At 29.7% G+C, this 7,500-nt stretch overlaps 1 pseudogene; it reads right to left on the minus strand.

Annotated features, from left to right (window-relative positions):
- Window positions 1–2,311: 2,311 nt before the first annotated feature.
- The window catches only part of LOC137650745 (lysosomal acid glucosylceramidase-like), a 16,630-nt pseudogene continuing 11,441 nt past the window's right edge, over window positions 2,312–7,500 (minus strand).

Here is a 7,500-nt window from a genome sequence, read left to right on the forward strand (position 1 = left end):
TTATTATTATTATTATTATTATTATTATTATTATTATTATTATTATTATTATCATTATTATTATTATTATTATTATTATTATTATTATTATTATTATTACTTGCTAAGCTACAACCCTAGTTGGAATAACAGAATGTTATGAGCTCAAGGGCTCCAGCAGGGAAATAGCTCAGTGAGGAAAGGAAATAAGGAAAGATACTACAAGAAAAGTTTAAGAATAATAACAACATTAAAATAAATCCATCATATATAAATTATAAAAACTTCAAAATATGAAGATGAGGAGAAATAAGATAGAATAGTTTGCCAAAGTGTACCCTCAAGCAAGAGAAATCTACCCCAACAATGTGGAAGACCATGGTACAAAGGCTATGGCTCTAACCATGAGTAGAGAACAATGCTTTGATTTTGGAGTGTCCCTCTAAAAGAAGAGCCACTTGCCACAACCATAGAGTTTCTTTTCCCCTTACTAAGCGGAAAATAGCCATTGAACAATTACATTTCTGTATTGGTTCTTTTAAATATTTGAAAGTGTGATTACTAAGATGGAAATTATATTATTATCATCATCTGATAAGAATAGTAAACTCTGATTTTCATCAAGTCTGTGACATTGCATTAGATAATCCTAAATTGATTTTTTTTATCATGGGAAGTAATTTAAGAAAATTTTTCTATTTATTGCCATTTTTCTTCAAAACCTTTTACTCTAATTTGATAAAAAATAAACTCTTATCCTAATTTTCATTTCAAGATTATATTCCAATTCGCATTTTGTATTTTTTGTTGAAAGGATAACAAATATCCTTAATTACTCACATAATTACCAAGGTAATTATTGAGCATTACCGACACAAATAATCAGCTGACGAGAAGGATTATATATAAATCTATGCAGACAAATGCATATAGTATATATGAAGAATTATTCTCTAAAATATACCGCATAGCCTGAAGCAATAAGTGGGTATCCATAAAAAACAGTTGTGATAGCGTATATAAATACTATGCATACAAAGTCTCTTTTTTCAATTCTTTAATAATATAAGGCAATGGCTTATGGGAAAATTTGATTTCGCCATATGGTTAACTCTAAATTGTTCTGATGGAATTTAATGGGGGATGGCACTCTTAATAAGGAGATTGTCTTTACTCTACAGACTTGTTTTTGGTTGTATATATATATATATATATATATATATATATATATATATATATATATATACATATAATATATATATATATATATATATATATATATATATATATATATATATATATATATATAAATATGTGTGTATATGTATATATTTATGTTTAAGTATGTATATATATATATATATATATATATATATATATATATATATATATATATATACTGTATATGTATCTGTACATTCACACGCAAATACACACTCATATAAGTATATATATATATATATATATATATATATATATATATATATATATATATATATATATATATATATATATATAGACGGAGATGATGATTATGATTATGTATGTATATACAGTGTATATATATATATATATATATATATATATATATATATAAATGAATATATATATATATATATATATATATATATATATATATATATATATATATATATATATATTTATATATATATATATATATATATATATATATATATATATATATATATATATACATATATACATGTATACATATGTATATATATATATATATTCATATATTTATATATGAATATATATATATATATATATATACATATATATATATATCTAAATATATATATATATATATATATATATATATATATATATATATATATATATATATTCATATATTTATATATATAAATATATATATATATATATATATATATATATATATATATATATATATATATATATATATATATATATATAATTTGTTTTTACTATTACACAGAAGAGATTGCTTCCGAACTAGGCTCTGGCCTTAAAGCTTTATATAAAAAGCCTTCATGTACTCTTGCATCCTTAAAATATAAAAGGTATCACGCATATATCAATGGCTATACCTAAAATAAACAGTGCATAGACAAATAATACTCAATCCTGGTTTCAATACGTCATTTACATGAAAATATATATTCCGTACTTTGTTTTCCCATGCAAAGGAAAAAAAGAAAAGCCTCTGGTCTCGACGCCTTTATTCTTCTGGGTTTGAAACCCAGAGAACAAACGTATTTATTGAATTTCCTATGAGTATTGCTTTTATTATCGTTTATAAGTCTTCTCAGTCTTCTGACGTCTTTCTACCTCACCTACAGATGACTGAGTGCAGAGACCGTGGGTCAATTGTCACAGGCAATCTCTTATTCTCCACTTTTATTCTCACGTCCACTGTTGTCTCAGACCTGATAAAGAAAATAAATGAAATGAGCAGGTCAATGATACATTCAGATTATAAGCAAATTTTACTGTCTACTATTAAATTTGATCAACGTTAGTAGATGAAAATTCAATGTTGGATTTACATTTTATGGTAAATGCAGAAAGATTCTAACCAATAAACATTGAAAATATTGATATTATATTTTTACAAACTACTAAACTATTCTTATGAAAACATTAACGGGCATGTGTATATATTTCATAATAACTTTGAAATTACTGTATGTTTTCAATATCATCTAAAGGCATTGGAATCTCATTATCATTTCATTAACTCTAACCTTACACTTTCCTGAGATGAAAAGGAGCATGTATATCGATGAGTTATTTGAAATATGTTTTCAGCAAGACTCCTTTAATATCAAAATGTCTGCTGAAAACGTAAGGCAAACAGAGTATCATATAGATGAAGGCATATTAGGGTTATACTTTCATTTCGGGAATGTTTTGTCTATTACTATCTTTATACAATTTTCTTCTGTATATTTACACACCTGTGTATTTTTCAATTCATGTATCCATCTATACACTGTTTTAAAATTGGCCGCAATATTTATTACTGAAATACGGCTGAAAATAGTAGATTTTTACGGAGAATTTCGGATTAAAATTACGTTTTTTAACAGTATAAGTAATAACACTAAAAAGTAATTTGATTTCCCATCCGGTCGCTCCCCCTAAAGAAAAAAAAAGGCAACTACAATTAGAATAAAATCTCCCACCTATTGAGAATCACGATAATCTTGCTTCCATCGGGATTCTGGAAAGCGGTGGTTTCCAGGCCTTGTGGGTCCTTCGAAGACATTGCAAGCCTCACTGCCCCTTCCTTGACGAATTTGGAGAAATGGCCCATTGCGTAAAATGTCGGATTCTTATAGAATTCGTCTGATGTCTGTTAGCATAGAATAGTTTCTTTGTTAACCTTGGATTATCATTGAAAATTTGCTACAAATTCAAAACAGACTTAGTTTCGTGTTAGCTATTCTAACTCCAGTGTAATTGAAATATTGATTGAGGATAGCCCTATTCTTTGAACAATTATAAAGATTGATATATGCAGTTACAGTATTTATTGATTGAAAATTATTTAAATTTTCAAAATTATAAATTCTTTTAACTCCCAAACATTGTATTTTATAGGCATTTTTCTACCTCTATAAATGACTGTTTTTCAATTAAGCGTCATCTGACTGGTAAATAATCAATCAGCGCAGCTTTCTTTATTATAGTTATTTTCATATACAACCAAATTAGCAGAAGCAATAAAAACTGCTTAGTTTTCTTTACGCAACCAAATATCCAAAATCTATGTAAACTGTTTATTGTCATTTCGCAAATCAGAGGGACATGTACCAACCGTGTGTCACAAGATTGTACATAGTTCATTTTGTGTATATATTATGCTTGTATCTTCGCTCTTCCGGGGTCACCAATGTGACGGGCCGAGAGAAGGTTGTGACTCAAAGACAGGATGTAAGCAACTGAGTGAGTTTATTATAGAACACTCTCCTTTATATACAAAAGCTCAATGCAACAGGAAATTTCATGTTCAAAACCAACACTGTTAACGGTGAGAAAAACAGGCATGTTTATTCAGGTTCTTTTTAGTGCGAGGGAAGAGCGAAGATGCAAGTATAATATATACACAAAATGAACTATATACGATCGTGTGACACACGGTTGGTACAGATATAAGCAATGACTATTTTTCATTAAAATTCACCGAATTTTGATTAACTAAAGTAATAGGAACGATAGGGGGACTCAGGAGAGTGCAGACCTCCGCCACGGCAGCTTGTTTCTCGACTCTTTGGTCGATCTTGACCTTGACCCCTGACCTTAAAATGTATTAATTGGCGTGGATTTTTATACACTCAAATATGAACCAAGTTTAAAGTCTGTGACAATGATGTCCAAACTTATGGCTGATTACGTGAATTGGACATTTTGCTCGACCGTGACCTCAACCTTTGACCTTCACCTTCCAAAATTTTATCAATTCCAGATTTTTACATTACAGTTAATCCCGGCAAGTTTCATTACTCTGCGATTAAAATTGTGGCCATGAAACTGTTCACAAACAACCACACACACACAAACAAACACACTAACAAGGGGGTAAGTCATGACCTCCTTCCAACTTCGTCGGCGGAGGTAATTATTCTTTGACCTTTACCTTATTAACAATGATTGGGGAGTCGACAAAATTTTCGCTCCAGTTGGGACCCCCTCCGGTGTCGAGGGCGATATTCCAATCGGTCCAGCCTGTTACCCAGTGGTTCATGTCCTGTTGTTAGGTTAAAAAAAAATTCTTCCTAAGTGAATAGAAAGCTCTTTTATTATAATTATCATCATTACTTATTTACATGGGATGGTAGTGGTCACATCTCTTAATCAATAGTGTATATATGAAATATCTGTTTTGATGTTGTTACGGTTTTTAAATAATTTTATTTTAATTGTTCATTATTTCTCATATCGTTTATTTATTTCTTTATTTCCTATCCTCACTGGGTTATTTTTCTGTGTTGGAGTCCTCGGGCTTATAGCATCTTGATTTTCCAACTAGGGTTGTAGCTTAGCTAGTAATAATAAGTGTTTGGGAGAGGAATAAATCATTACTATATTTATCGTATGACCACCAACATTATTATTATTATTATTATTATTATTATTATTATTATTATTATTATTATTATTATTATTATTATTATTATTATTATTATTATTATTATTATTGCCTTCGTAAAGGCAACAAAGAAAACACCAAATACAATAGGTCAATTGTTTCGTGTTAGGAATAGTTAACTTCTATATCTATCGTATTACTATGTGGTTATTAACATCACCATTATTATTATTGTTATTAATATTATCATCATCATCATCATTGGCTTCGTTGTCGTTCCTCGTAATCTCTAGTGATATAATATAAATCAATAGGGGAGGAAAAGCGGTCGTACAAATGTTTATTATCATAATCATCAATATGAATATTAACATAATTATTGTTATCATTCTCATTATTTTTCCAGGGTTGAAGATGTTAAAAACCTCCCATATTGCAAATTGTAGACACTTGCCTCCGCGTAAAATTACCAGAAAATGGATGCTAACTTTAATTTCTCCATCAATACTATTTTTGGTGTTGTATGTATTATATTGTCGTTTTTGCTACTGCTATTACTAGTCCAACTACTAATATTACTACTATTACACAAATACTACTATTAATAACTGCCGTTTACAAGTCAAAACATGAATACATAACTATTATTATTATTGTTGTTGCCAGAAAACTTCAAATCAATCAATGAATTGTTGCTGTTGATGTTAATAATTCCATAATATTAGTCGTACACTTAACGCCATCTAATGGCGATAATAAGAAATTTTTTTTTATCAGCAAAGGTAATCAATCGGGAAACATCTGCAATGCTCATTACCTCAATGATATCATGAACGTAGGTTTCCAGGCGCTCCCAAGATCCAACCTTGATTGGCTCCTTGAATTGGCCATTACCTGAAATGAAAATGGCGTCGGTGAAGTCTAGAGTTTTTTAGTTTGGAAAGTATAGCTCCTGAATTATTGGAGGATATGGTATTTTTTAATCTATTATATATATATATATATATATATATATATATATATATATATATATATATATATATATATATATATATATATATATATATATATATATATATATATATATATATATATATATATATATATGTGTGTGTGTGTGTGTGTGTGTGTGTGTGTGTGCGCGCGCGCACGTGTATGTTTGTGTGCGATTGTGTGTGTATATATATATAAACAAAATACCATATATATCTATATACACATACATATACTCTATTATGTATCATATATAATGTAAAACCTTCATGCAAGAGGAGGAGAAAAAGATGGGATTTCAAGAATGTCTGCAGAAAAATAGTATAGAAAGTATGAAAGATGTAGAGAGGAAAATGTGAAAGTGATACATAAGGTAGCTGAGGCAAGGAGGGTGACTGACTGGAGGTTAGGTTAGGGATTAGGTCATTCGTATTGAGAGGATAAGAAGAAGATTTGATAAAAAGTAAAGAGAGTAAGGAAGGGTGGATCGAAGAAGGAAGAGACATTGAAAGATGTAAATGGAAGGTTGTTGAAAGGAGATGAGGCAAGGAAAACGTGGGCTGAATATTTTGAAAGGTTGCTGAATATTGAGGATAATAGGGAGACGGATATAATTGCTGTTGCTGGAGTTAAGGGGCCAATGAAGGGTAATAAAGAATGGGATCGTGACTGTGCTGAAATGGTTGGTGGTATTTTTGAATATATGTTTTATGTTGTCAATAGTGCCAATGAACTGGGTGTATGGATGTATTGTGCCGTTATACTAAAGTAAGGGAGATGTGTTTAAGTGTTGTAATTCAAGGGGTATTAGTTTGTTGCGTGTATTTGGAAAATTGTATGATAGAGTGTTAATTAATAGCATTAAATGCAAAACAGGGGATGCAATCTTAGAAGTGTAGGGTGACTTCGAAAGGGTAGGGGATGTATGCATCAGAATTTTATAGTTAGGCAGTATTTGAAAAATAAATGTTATTCCTGTATTTAGCATGAGGATACTAGAATTACCTTACAGACATAACAAAAGATTCCTCTATTTACGTTTTTTTTTTTTTTTTTTTTTTTTTTTTTTTTTTTTTTGTAGCAAGTGCTTGATAATCTTACAACACTCGTCCAACAAATTAAACCTACTTGGGACACACCTTCCTCTTACCTTCACAAGCTTAAGTTCCTAATAGGAAATAGTCTGGATACAGGTCGTGGGTCTTCGTGAGGAGCTCTGCTTCGAAATACATATCCATATACCAGTGTATCGCAATGCCGTCGACATACCTGGCCGCAACTGTGTCATTGAGAACCTAGAAGTAAGATTATGATTTTACTAGGTTTTACTTAAAGATAATTTTCTAGGACATTTACTCCTAGTTTTTTATCCCTGAGGACATTTATTCACGGAGGTTTACTCCTTGAAACGTGGCACGTTTCCCCCTGAAGAT

This window comes from Palaemon carinicauda, chromosome 12 (assembly GCF_036898095.1).
Source record: "Palaemon carinicauda isolate YSFRI2023 chromosome 12, ASM3689809v2, whole genome shotgun sequence".
Lineage (NCBI taxonomy): Eukaryota > Metazoa > Arthropoda > Malacostraca > Decapoda > Palaemonidae > Palaemon > Palaemon carinicauda.